At 39.9% G+C, this 14,428-nt stretch overlaps 1 long non-coding RNA gene across 1 annotated transcript; it reads left to right on the top strand.

Annotated features, from left to right (window-relative positions):
• Nucleotides 1–8,875: 8,875 nt before the first annotated feature.
• Nucleotides 8,876–12,346, top strand: LOC121075505. The gene is made up of 3 exons (XR_005822993.1): nt 8,876–8,995; nt 10,502–10,588; nt 11,451–12,346. It is a non-coding gene; the product is annotated as an uncharacterized LOC121075505 (long non-coding RNA).
• The last annotated feature ends 2,082 nt before the right edge of the window (nt 12,347–14,428 follow it).

Genomic DNA, 14,428 nt, shown 5'->3' with positions numbered 1-14,428 from the left:
CTGGGAGCAAGTGTAGGATTTGCTCCACTGGTGGCTGCCATACATAAGCTAGCACAACTTTCTGAGCTGAACCTTCACATCTCCTTTAGGAAAGTTTTACCATATGATAAGTAAAGGTATTTGGGATCAGGACCTTAAGGTCTAGCAGGTCTGGTGTAAATAAGTGTGTAAATATATATGTGTATATGTCTGTATATTTGTATATAGAGAGAAAGGCGTCCAAAAAGTCATGTTGCCTCACCGTGGGTCAATGCTGGGCTCATTATATTCTTCTCAAGTGTTAAGAAATGAAGTTATTCTTCAGAGGAGTCCTCTGGGGCTGCGCTAATTATAGGGACCAGCACTATGGAGTTCAATCCACAACACTCTGAGGAACACATATAATTCACTAGTTAAAAAAAAAAAAGCCTTTTAAAAGAAAAAGCAAATATTCTGTTTGAGCTCTATGGTGCCACTACATAAATGTCTTATATAACATATACTTTAATAGGCAGGTGTTAATGAGCAAGGTCTTGAAGACTGATCTATTCTCTCAAGATAATGGCTGCTTCAGAAATAAAACCTTTTAGCCTGAACAGAATGAAAAAGCTTAAATCTTGAATGTATGTGGAACTGCATCCTATCTGGGGAAGAATAAACCCAGACGGCAGCTCAAAGCTTAACAGATTTATATAATAAGTATAACATATTATATAATACAGAAACTGGGAGGTGTCTGGAAATTATTCTGCTGAAGTTATTAATGGATGGAGTTAGTCATTTTCTACCAGGGAAACTCAGAAATCAGAACAATTATAACTGATCTATCTAGATTATGATGTTTTGTTTTTCCTTGCAAGGGTATTTTTGAATCAAAATATGTAAAGACGGTTTTCACGTAACTCTTTAAAAATGAACCACTCCAAATCCCCAATGCATGTCACTGCAGCAGAGCTTGTGCAAGTAGGGCAACAGTTACAATTCAGCACAAAAAGCAGGTGTGACAGGCAGAGAAAAAATATAATCAGTATGAAAAGCAACTGTGGTTTGTTAGTAAAGCTGTTACTGCTAACTTAATCAAAGCATTATATTTTTATTCCCATTTTTAGGTGGGTTTCTTCTTAGTAATCTCAATCCCCCTTTAATAATTTCAATTATCTGAAGAAATACTGAATAACCTAGCCCTTAGTAATAACAGAGATGATGTCTTCCATCTGTATAGACTCTAATTCTGAGGGATTCTCAAGAGATTCTTCAACTTTATAAGCCATAAATAATGAATCGTTATTCAAATTATATTTGCCTGGGCCGTCACCACTGTCCCTGAGCTCATCCTGAGGAAACAAAATTAAATAAATGCCTTTACATCAAAAAAAGTCTGAAAGCAGAAATGTCTGAACATACAAGATTTGCATGACCAAAGGGTTAATAAAATATGTTGCAATATAGAGGCAGCAAACAAGATTGAAGACAGTGCTTTGAGTACAGAGCTGTCTTCGCTCCATGACAATAAAACAAACAAGGTGATTTCAGCACAACTAATTGTCAGAGATAAGAAACAAATGTCAAGAAGGGAGGTGAATCCGGTGCTCTGCAGTGAATCTGACACGCAGAACATGTTAAACACCTTACCTGCGTTAGCAGCTGAGATGCTTCTTAGCACAAATGAGATCAGTACAGAGAGATTAAACCTCATTTGCTTAGGAAAGAATTGTGGATGTGGTTTGTATCTAAAATACTTAAAGTCAAAAATGCACTTCAATAATGGACCAAAAAAGAAAGGTTCAATACACTTTCCCCACAGGGTTTTCCTATTTTCAATGGAGTCTTTTACCCAACTCGAGAAACAAGAAGAAACATAAATCAGAGAGTTGTGTAAATAAAGCATTCACAAATGTATGTTTTCTATCGTTAGCCAAACCACTCATTGTTGTAAGTATTCCTGGGAGTACCGTTTTATCACAGCCTAAGCAACGTATTTGTACTACACAAGCCTGCAATAAGTACTTATTAAAGTCAACTATACAATGTATTAAGTGGAAACCATTTATAAATATAATCTGAGAGTTAAATGCTATTAGTCATTTTGAAAGTACTGATAGAGCCTCTTACTAGAATGATTAGAGATATTACTTATCCAGCCACTTAGGAATGGAAGTGCACGATGGAACAGAATTAGCACTGCTATGCTCAGTAAAACCTCTAATATTAGGCAACATTTGTCTACACGTTGGATGACAGGTTTAGAGCCAGTGATTGTATTTACAATACATGTAATGCATGCAGACTAACGTCAGGTACAGCCGTGTTTCAGCTATTCGGTTTAGGACATTCAGTCTCATTCTGGTCCAAGTGGACTCCCGATACACATACTGTCTATACACAGGAAATGCATTGGGTCCCAGTCGGACTAAAAGGTCCTTTTCAACTACTGGTCATTTTGAAAGGTCTTAAAATATATTGGTTATGCTTGCATATACCAAATTTAAATAATGGCATAAAATGCATAAATGGCACAAATCCACAGATGTTGCCAGAGTCTCCTTATGTGGTCTCTCTGCAAGCTTAAAAAACAAACCAACCAAAAAAAAAATTGTAGATCAGCAAAAACATTGCATTTTCCTGCTCCTGTTTGCACATCTCGGGGGTATGCAGCAAGGTTTAAATATTATAAGTGAGCAATGTGGGAACTGAAAATAATTCCAATTTTTAATGATGTTTCTGTCTGTTCCAAAGCCAACTGCAGGCAGTGAGAGTGAGGAAGACAGTATTTTCCTCTGTAGAACTTTTCTTCAAATGCAGTGAAGAGAAACAGGAGGTTAAAATAAAAGTTACAAGAAAGCACAGCAAGACAAGGAACAGCGCAGGAAGCAGCAATTCCCCATGGGCTGTGAAATGAAAAAGGCTTACTAATTCATAAACTGAAGGTGCCTGTGCTTTAAAAGAGAAAACTAATGGGACCCAGGCTTCAATTTTTCCATTTTATTAACCATGTGATGTGCTGTGGGCACGTAATTTCTGCAGTCTGGAATTCACCTGGTTCCTCAGCTCCGTCTTACAATCCCTGCCAACACCTCAAGATAAGAGCGCTGCTCAGGGACAGGCGCAGCCGGCGAAGGCTCGCATCTGCAGTGGGAAAACCCATTTCATCTCCTGCAGGGCTGCCAGGGAGGAAAGGGGTGAGAAGAAGCAAGCAAAGGGAAACAGAACGGTGATAAAAGGGGAAGGAAAATAGGTTCCCTTGATACCCTGCTATTTAATTTCTCCTTTTAAAGAGCTATTATTATTATTGTTGCTATTATTATACCGTGTTGTGATAAGACTACTATCCTGCTATGACCTCGGACCAACTGAGTGAAGTGCTCTCCATTCACATGCACCTTCTGTATCCTGAGGATAGGGTTTGAAATAGAAAAAGCATGTGGAGTATAGGAAGTGTTGTTATCACCTTTCTACAGATAGAGACACAGAAATAAGTGCAGAGAGAATAGAGGAAAATGTGTTAGCAGCATGAATCAACTTCAAGTCTCCTGGGTCATAGTCTTGATGCTTTTTCTATGACAGTTCAAAATGTATAAAATTTGCTAGTGATGATTTCCAAGAGGAGGAAGGATTATTCGTTACCTGCCATGTTATTAAATTCTTTCATAATCATCACTGCCACAAAGCAGAAGCGTGCTAAATATATCCTTAGTCTGACCAGCTGTAGCAGTTCTTATGTTCTTAATATTGCTGAAGATTGACAACATCAGAAATAAGATATTTCTTCTCCGTTTGGACTGTTATTAATTTTTAACTCTGGCTTTCAAATGAACCATATGATGAGATTATAAACTCTTATGATTAATTATTTGATTTCTCTTTTCTAGTTTGTATCTGAGATACAATCATGAAGTGCCGTATTGCTGCTAAAGAGGAATGGCCGGGAACAGCTACAGGTGATGCCTCGGTTTTTCGGCAGGTGATTTATAAAGCCTTCTAGACAAGGTAGTGTTAGCAGTAAAAAGAAGCTCTCCAGGGAAGAGTAAAGCCAGAGCAGAGAGTGGAGAATTGAAAGATGTAGTAAATAAAGACTATTTCACTTAATTATGCTTCTCAGTTCAAGGACTGGTTCCCTCCACTGATGGCACATGTTAGAGCAGGTAGAGAGGGGCACGTATAGAAGCTTGGAATCATTGAGGTTGGAAAAGACCTGTAAGATCATCAGGTTCAACCATTATGTGGCACCTGTTGTTTCCTGAGGATACGTCTTTAAAAGAATATACATAAATAAGACAGTGGTAGCTCTTCTGGGTGAAAACCAGCCCAGTTTACATCAGCATAAGAGGAGTTGCCTTTAGGATATTGCCTTGCTGATTTACTCCTTGGACAAAATATATGGCAACACAGTCTAGACAATAAGGTAAAATAATTGCATTCCCAATTAGGAATATTTTTGAGCATTTTTGTCTTGCATGATTAAACATTGCTGTGACATTTAAAACTGTTGGTGTGTGCTGCTTGTAAAAGTTTGCTAGTTAAATGCAAATTGAGACCTTCAGGCTCAATTGTAACTAATTATTCAAAATACTACCATTAATAGGTAAGAGTAAATTATATGAAAACTAAAACCTGGATCTGATATCTAAATTTTATAGAGTATGACTATAGCTTTCAGAGACTTCTGTCGACATAAATTTACAGTACTGAATATTCCTGGATATACTATAACTGATTTGCAGTGATTTTGCAGTAGTAATATTATGTTCCTACTGCTAATTGCAGAGGCACAATGCAGAACAGATGTATTTCAGTTGATCACACTGGACACGTGTTAACATCTATCTGGCAAAAAAAAGGGGGTGATTTTTAGGAGCTATGCTACAGTGGGGAGCAAGGGGAACACTCCTGATTTTATGGGACTGGTTCAATCTCTAAATACTGTCAAAGCTCTTTGCAAGGGTGACCCTAATCCCTGCATATTAGGGTATGGACAAGCATCTCACTATAAGGAGCAATTGCAACTTTAAAGTAATTTTAAGACAGCTGTATAGAGATGGACTTAAACTATTTTGAACTTAACCTTCGGTGAGTACATAATCTTCAGCATTTATTTTCACTCCGTGAACTACTGTCACCTTTCCAGTGGCCCACAGACTCATGGCTTCTCCTGCTTAAGGGAAAGCAGGAGAAACTGGGCTGAAGTCACCAAATGTCAAAGCCTGGTGAAATTCGGGTGATTTTAATCAGGAAAAAAAAAAAAAAAAAAAAAAAAAAAAGGAAAAAAAAGAAAAAAGAAAAAGAATTAACATTCCCAAAGACCTGAAAATTTCCAATTCCGCCAGCTGGAAAGACAGTCCTTGAAATTATTTTTAAATGCCCCTGATAAATATTCAAAGACACGTACTTTACTCTGAACTCTTCAGTTACAGAGTTTATAAATTCTTCATTTTTTTTTTTAGTTTTACTTAGTTTACATAAATTTGGTTCTGTATATATCTAAAACTGGAAACAAAGCTTTCTCTAGGAAGACACAAGCCAATATTTGTGTGTCAATAGCAAAGGCAGGCTGAGTCTAATTGCAAGAGAAATTTTAGCGATTTCTCTATGTTAATATGAAATCCTTGTTTTTTTGCAATATTGCAAAGCTGATAGAGAAAATGAACTGACATAATCCAATTTCATATCAGGAGCTGACTTATAATTTTAGTAAAACAACATTTACTAATCTGTTAAGTAAGTAACTGATATGATAAAAAATATGCTTAATAAGATAAGACTTCGTTTTGCATTCAAGACTGCTGTACCACATCAGGGAATTGTAGTCTCACTATCACTCTCCAGAAGTCTTACAATTTAAATGAGTTTAGGTTAAGTAAAACAAGATATACTTAATGATTTTACAGCCGTTTCCGTCCAGCAACATTAGTGTTATCAGTCAATCCCCCAGCAAACAGGTAATGTGCTCATTTAGTACTTTCCACACCTGACAAATGGCATGTATTACAGTGCATGAGTTTGCTCTGGGGATATCGCCAACTTTTTCCTGGTCTAGATATAGGAAGTCATTTGCTTCAGACTCGTAGCCTTTTGTTTCTGTATTTTCTCTTTGACAAGGAGCTGGCACCATATGCTTTGGATGGAAGTCGATGTCTGCAATATGCCAGTTTGGGATGGTATCCACTCCGTCTTCATTCATAATTGTTAAATACGTGGCTCTAAACCCAGATGCATGAGGCTTCACATCTCTTGTCAAATTTTCTAGCTAAATATGCTCTAAATATATGCATGTCTCTTTATTGAAATCTAAAAAGACAAAATTGTATCATTATATATCCTGAATGCTTTTGTTAACCTTGTTGATGACCAGGTTTTAGAATCCAGCTACGTTTCTGGCATCAGTAATATTCATGGCAATTAATTTCACTAATTATTCAGCATATATAGAAAATTCCTTTTTATCCACTTAGATTGTGTCAATTTTCAATGATCTCTTGTTTGTACAAGCTGAGACAATGAGAACATTTTTGCTGTCATTCGTTATCTGACATAAAGTGGATAGCCTTGCTTTTTCAAATGCCTTACTAATTGGTATCACTGCGCAGAAGTTGTTTTCATAGGAAAATATCAGCAAGTGGTCAGTAAACCTTTATTCTGTGCACCTTCTAGACTAGGAATTTGTCTATAACAAAAATGTATGTTGTGGCTTATCTTATATATCCTTCTAAAAATGCACTGAATACGATTCCCATTGGGGATGCCTGTAAATATGCTGTTGGACAGATGAGGAGGGATCCTCTCCTAGCAAAATAATAATCCTGGGAGCCTCAGGAAGGCTCAAGGAATGGATAACACTTTGAACTCCAAGGTGAGGGAGCAGCAACCCCAGCCATAGCTAGCTGTGCACAGCTGGGAGCAGCCAAACCCTTTGGCATTTCTGCCAGAGCTGGTACCAGAGCCAGGCTCATGCTGTGCGAACCCAGAGGACCAAAGCACATGGGAAGGTTGGGGCAAAGTCCTGGCCAGCAAAGGCAGGCACCCCTGGCACGCTTCCTGTTGTAGGTAGCTGTCAAACAAGGCTGCGGAGAATTGTGAAGGTTATGTTAGATTACGAAAATGAGATGGGAGATGGTAGTCGCTTTGTCAGATAAATAAGTCATAATTCCTCTAAGAGAAAGGAGTCTAAGAATAACTCAACCTAGAGCTGAGAGAGGGAAATGCTAATGAGTTTAAATCAAAGCTTATTTGCATGCAAAAAAAAGCAAACTCTTTAAGTATTAGCTCTGTAAGCTGTACAATAACCTCTTGGAGACACCGGTAATGTGTTTGGTTTCAGGAAAAGACTCTGGGCTGACTGCCCTGGAGTCTGCAGAGCTGTTTGTTCAGCCAAGGCATGCTGCAGCAGCACAGGACGTGGTGCAGGATGCATCCCACGGCCTCACGGGTGCTGCTGCACCCCTGGGGCTGGGCACCCCGAGTCATCAAATAAGCCTGGTCTCTGCTGCTTGTTTACCCTTGTATTCTGCCTTCCTGCCTCGGCATGCATTTTTAATTAGACGCACTCCAGTCCTTTCCCTGCTTGCTCACACTTTAATTTGGGAAGCGCAGTTTTCATTAGCTCTGCAAATATCCACTGTTTTTTGCAAAGTCAAATCTATTACTTGCAAAATAACCTTGCTTAGTCCTGGTTATCAGTTATACCAATAATACTGCGTTCTCTAATTAGTCCAGCTGTTAACTGTTCAAATTCACTTGACTTAGCTGTATTATGTAGCTCTGGCTCACCGTGATCAGTGCTCTCACTTGGCAGATATTTGCTCGCAGAGGAAAGGGCCTTTTCCAAGCTGCTGGAAGAGGTACAGGTTTTTTTTGTTGTTTTTTTTTCTTCAAATTTCAGAATGATCTTGTCTTGCAGTTTGCCGTTTCCTTCGTAATCCCACTGTAATGTACTGCCTATTTCTAACGCTGCTAAGCCTGCCACCTGTAACAAACAGGATTTTTCTGTCTTCAATATCTCTTCAGAGTGACTTGCTTCCAATGAAATCCACAAGTGCTATAATCTGCCTTTCCAGCTCTGGGCCACGCTCAGCTCCTGGCTGAGGAATTCGGGTGGCTTCATTTTCTGCCTGGGGTTTACTCACTCCTGACGCCCTGTAAGGGCTGAGTGGCACGTGGGCATATCAGGGGCTGTGCTTACGGCTCCAAAAGCCCAGCAAGAAGAAGTCAGCTGGGAACTTTGGATACAGGTAATGAAGGACTCAAAGCATGTCCTTCGTAACTGCCAGGCTTTATCTACCATTTTATATTTAAAGGGCGTTCTCAGAAATACTTCTTTTGTATTAACTTCTCTAACCTGAGCATCAAATTGCAGTATAACCTTTCTTATGGACTGTTTCGGAAATCCCACTGGATATTTCGAAGTCCAAAGCTTTTATTAAACTATCAAATTATGCCAGAGTGATTCAGTGAAAAGAAACTGAAAAACAGTAAAGCACCAGGTGCGTCCATACCTTTTGCAATGAATTCCACATGGTTGTTTAATTGTTAGCTCCAGTGTTTATATTCTAAATGTATTTTTATCTTCTTTGTAAAGTCATTTAAGTAAGTCCTAAAGTAGGAAAGGGCATGTAATTTTGGCTTCGAATGGAACATTTTGTTCAACTCATAAAGATTGCTTAATTGCTATTTTTAAGTCTGTCAAAAGCTGAGGTAAATTTTCAGGTCAGGGTAATCAAAACTTTTCTTAAAAAAGATGAAAATAAACTGCAATTTTTATTTATTTATTTATTTATTTCCAAAGCTGCACCTGTAACTTTTCTGTTAGAAACAAGAAGCAGTGTAAATGTGCATGGGAGGGTAGGTGTGACAGAGGGAGGCTAGTTCTCACCCCATTTCCATTGCTGCACAGTATCACAGCTCAGAACCTGCTCACAAAATGAAGTGCTGCTTGCTGCAAACACACGCTCAGCATTTGTTCCCTGGGACCTACACCCGCACTAAGGAAGGCACAGGCAGCATTCACAAAGGATGTGGGCAGGTCAGGAACGGCATTGCAGACCCAGGGTGCAGACCAAAGATGTGCCATTCTCCAGAAAAATGTTATGAAAAAGCTTTATTATGCAATGCTAATAGTTTTTGAATGGAGGGTGGTTTCACATCCCTCCTAGTCCACAGAAAGACCCCTGTAGCTCATACAGAGACCCCTGAACTCTGCTCTGGGTAACACAGGTCTGCAGCACAAACTCTGGTGGTGATTTGTGCCTACAATCACTAATTGTCCTTCAGAGGTGACTGAAGCCACCTCCCAGCCCACTGGGACCAAGGCAGCTCTGACAGCTTTCTGAAAGATCAGTACAGAAGGTGGAGGAATTGGGGATAATCAGTGACAAGTTTAGAGAAATGCAAAAATAAGCACTTGGGATATTTACGAATCTCAGGGATGTTAAGCTCAGCTTCAGATATCAATTTGGCAGAAGTAAATATTTTTTATCTTTCTTTGTTAAATTGGGTTAGACTATCCTTTGTAGAATAAATAATTTATTGAATTTACATTCAAGTATTTTTTTGTATTTGCCTACATAGGGGTAAAACAATATTTGCTGCAACATCTTGCAAGAGCTGCTGGAAAGTTACCCTTGCAATAAACAACGAAAAAACAAATAAATGTATTAATCAGGAAGCCTGATTTTCAGCAGGGACAGACTGGCTTTGTAAGGAGACATTGCACTCAAGATTGTTCATAATTTAAATCCAGGTTTGCAACACATCCTCACTTTGCTTCCTGGAAAATATAAATGAAACCACAATTTTCCAGTGTAGTAAGATGCAGTTTCCCTTGCCTTGCAAGAACCACAATCCGGCGAGAGTTCAGATTGCTAATTCCTTACCTGCAGCTATAAATATATATAAAGATTTTAATACTTCCACATTATGTAGGATGCTGAAGGAGAAAAGTCAGTGGGTAACATCTCTATGTGCTTTCCTGCAGAGACTCCTCTGGTTATGGCAGCGTGATTGTTAGGTGCTGAGAAAGCATTTGACATGAGAGAAGGCTGTCTCCAACAATTCAATTTCATTCCCACTCTTTACGTGGGTCAGAGTGCTTTATACCTATCTATTTGAGGCTGTAAAGACCCCGGTGTCATCTCCTCATATTTCCCACTATACCAATGTGAGAGATAAGAAAGTGTGCTTTCTCCTTTGTTGTCCTTCAGGATCAAAGGTTTTAATGGCTGCGATTTGGATTGCCGAGCAGCACAGTGAATTATGCATCTAGAAAGCTGAAAATAGGATTTCAATTATTTGCAGGTAGTATATAGATTTTTTATGACTGATCCTAATAAGCCCTCCTTAGCATTTGACAGGCAGAAGTGTGTGCATTTTTACCCGAGGAAATCAAATGAAGGAAAGAAAAGTAATTTGATTATACATGGTGGGAGGTAGTTGAAAAATGGACATGTAAAGAACTATATTGTAAATTGGGCTAGATCTGGTACAAGATGCAGGCAGCTGAGCAGTGGCTCTCATTACTCCTGCCTTCCAGGTATCTCTGCCTTGGAGAAGACCGCAGAAGCGACTGTGCCGGCTCTTCCTACGATACATGAAAAAATAGCGGGCACCTGAAGGTCAGGTATGCCCTGCATTGTTTAGACAGAAATAATATGTGAATATCAGCTTGCAGCACAGGCAGAGGATCTTGAGTCTGACTGCTGAGCAGGAAAATTCATAAAATAAACAGGCTCAGCAGGCCCGTAGAGAAATCAGAGCGGATCAGCACAGTTCAATCCACGGCCCTTCTGCGGCTCGCTTGGGCCTGCAGCGCGGCGGCTCCTGCAAGCCAGGGCCTTTCTCTGAGTGCTGGTGGGTGGTAGGGCTTCATCCCGGGCTCCTGCTGCCGCCGTGAGCATGTGCCGGACTCACTGCTGAGCCTCTCAGGTTAGCAGCTGCCTGCATGGCACTGGGAAGAAGAAATGAGTAAGAAAATATCTGTCTGTAATGGCTCTTTATTGAGGAACAGCAGGAACTTTGCCTGCTGCCACGTGGGGAGCCAGACCCTGGGCCCCGAAGGCAGTGCTTCAGGGCAGAGCACTAAACTTGAATGTTCCCGGTCTCCTGGCTGGGGAAACCTTTCCTTACCAAAGCCAGGCTCCAGGGTGGCAAAACAGTGGGTGCTTTCTGACCTGATATATCTAGGGCTGGAGTGAGGAAGGCACCGTAAGCTGCAGAAGGCAATTCCTCAGCTTGTAAGGAGGGTGACGGATACACCCCGCCGTTGGTAGGGTGATAACTGTGCACAGCCATCACACAGCTCAAGGAGTGAGCGCAGAGATGCATCTTTTTGAAAGACATATCTTGCTCTTCATACACTCCCACACAGAAGCAAAATGCCAGCGGGGACAAGCTGTATTTCTCTTTTATGTAAGATAGATGCTTCTGTGGTCCCTGTTACCTAAGCGTCTCAGCACCTCATAAATCTGTCGTTTGTTTCACAGCACCATATTAATTTGGTATTACGGGGTACAGAGACACCACGGGGATGAATAACACAAACAAGTCTGCACAAGGGGGCTGGAATCCACCAAGCGGGGAATTGGTCCCTCAGTTCCTGGCTACCAGAACACTCCCTGCTTTCATCCTTCTCCCAGGATCTGATCTGCTTCTGCAAAAGCACAAATGCTTCAATTTCTTCCTAACTTTCTCTCTGTAAACTTCTAATATTTTTCCATTAGCTTTACAGTTTTAAAGTTTATTTGCTCTAGAAGGGTAAAATTATGTGCTTCTTTCGTTATATTCTCTGATATGAAAACAAAATATTTCACTTTGCTGCTAATTAATCACTTTGTTACCACAGACAAAATTTAGTGTTTCATTAAAAATAAAAGCTGGGAAAATGTCATAAATGCCTTTGTAGCCCTCAGAGTCACAATATACCTCTTGGAATAAAATGGTAATACATTTAGATCAGATGGTGGTGTCCACAATTTGGTACTTTATGGGACAAAATGTGCAAATAGACCTTTTTTTTTTTTTTTTTTCTCAAAAGAGGTCGTCTTTATGATGCTCTTTGTGCATGGAGATAGGGGGGCACTGGTCAGCAGAGGCAGCTCCTCTGAGAGACCCTGGGGAGGGCTGCCAGCCGCAGCAGTGTAAGCACACGGCTTCTGAAATAACGCCTCCAGCCCGCCTCAGCAATACCCCTACGCTCATTAGTACAACAAAGGAATCATTTCCAAATGTGGTATAAATAGCTAGGATTACACAAAGCCTGCCTGTATTCCAGCCTTCATAACACAGCACTTTGTCAGTCACTTGCAAAACACACCTGTGAGTGTCATCAGGCACAAGCTCAGTAAAAGCTGACTGTGTTTTCTCCAGACAACTCAGGAGATACGGCTTGTGACTACTGAGTCACATCAGTCTAATGCATTTATTCTTTTCTTATGAGAAGACATATCCTCATATATAGTTTCTGATATAAAGTAAAGGTGGTAATAAACAGATGTGTTATATTGGTCCAACTAAAAGTGCTGAGAAGACGGGTAAATAGAAAGGGAGATACAGGAGATCGATTCAGTGGTGGAAGGGAAGAGTATCCATGCTCCCAGCATATAGCTTTTTTGCTGGTAGCACTGCCTGTAAAAGAGGGTGTGCAGTGCTGATCTGACAATCCTTCATGTAAATACTTAAGAAAATATTTGAGGGGAAAAAAAATACTTCAATCTCCTGAGTCCATATGCCTGAAAGGAACTTGCCATGGGGCTTAATTCTCTAGGAAATTTTGTTTTCACTCCCCTGCAGGCAGAACTGTTAACAAGACACGAGGTCTCTATTGTTTTTGTGTCAGTGCTGGAGGAGAGAAAGGATCCTACAAAATATGCTGATTAAGAGGTAGGTTTTTCCCATGCTGCTCTTTGCTTTTGTTTTTGTTTCTTAATGTAGTCTTTGTGGAGCACGTTTCAGTCGTTACAGGTCTACTTTTATCTTGTATAATTGAATTATTAACCTGTAACAGGGTCAGCAGAGTGGCTTACTTCTGTAATGGTGCTCAGGTACCAGGTCACATCCAGGTACTGGTATTCACATTGAGAAGCACCGTACTCAGCGTGAGGCCTTGCTGAAGGATCTACCTGCAAAGTGTGCTGCTGCTGGAAATAAAATTGGTAATACCTCCTAAATGGAACCACAGCACAGGATGCAGAAAATCAGAAGCAGTAACACAAGTCTGGATGAATGTGAAAAATCCAGTTGTTATGAGATGCAAAAGACTTCAAGCTTTGTTTATTCAAAAAGACTAAAACAAACCAAAACACAAATCAGCAATGGGCTTTTGGAAAACCTCTAATCATCCCCTAGTTTGGCTGCGTTTCTGTGCACTTAATTGAATCCCTGCTCTGTTTCAAATAGATACTGCAGATCTTGTGCAACACAGAATTAAATTGTTCACTTCCTGAAACTATTTCAGTTCCCAGTGCTGAAATCTGTTGAAACTTTCTATTTACTTTAATACAATAAGATTCTCTGTAATATATCCTCCTCTGCACATTTTTTCCATCGGCACAAAGTTATATCCTGATTCCTGTATATATTCTGGGGCTTCTTTATGCTCTGTTCTCCACTGTATGCCTTAGCAAAGGAAGAAAATTTACAGTCTGGTGTCTGCAGCCTTTTCTCCACAAATAAAAAAGAAATAATGCTGAAGTAAATAACAGATGTCAGATCACATCACAGTGTTACGTTGAGATGAGAAACGTAGTGTTAAACAGACAGTTCACAAGTCATACAAACTAAAAGATAATTAAGCATTGTTATTGTTAGACATTTTTAGTAATAAAGCAATTAATAAACCAAATAAAATACAGAAATCAAAAGCACAGCACATTTTGTGCATTCTCATAAAGCTCCCTAAGAACAGAAGTCTGTCATTGATATAATTTTCTCCTGTGTGAAGTATTTTCAATGTGCTTACTCACGCTGAGCTAGGGATGGAAAGGATGAGACCTTGATGAGGGGTCCCACTATTGTAGAGAACAAGATCTCAGTTCCTGAAACCAAGAAAAAACATATTTCAAGAAAAAAAAAAAAGACAAATTTTCAGCTAAAATATCTGAGATACAGCAGTCATGGATACACAGGGAACAATGGATGTGTCAGCAGCTTTAGTGGCTTTTCTCTGGTGTACTTGTCCCATGTACTGGGCTCTTGGGTAAGATTTGTCAGAGGATCCTACAGATCTAGGAGCAGCAGGTGATACATCTTGTCCTGGATGCACCACTGCAGTCCCTTCACCATGTCCCTGCGTGTCCCTGAGATGAGATGGGACGTGATGGAGGACATTCTGTCCCATGTGGTGACAATGTAAGGGATGAGAATATGAGAGTTTGTTCCTTTTTTTTTTTTTTTTTTTTTTTTTTTCCACAAGTTTTGGGAACTTGCAAGGATGGCCGGATATATAGAGGATGCACATTAGGCT

Source organism: Cygnus olor, chromosome 10 (assembly GCF_009769625.2).
Source record: "Cygnus olor isolate bCygOlo1 chromosome 10, bCygOlo1.pri.v2, whole genome shotgun sequence".
Lineage (NCBI taxonomy): Eukaryota > Metazoa > Chordata > Aves > Anseriformes > Anatidae > Cygnus > Cygnus olor.
Note: the sequence above shows the minus strand (reverse complement) of the source record. Positions and strands in the feature narration are given on the sequence as shown.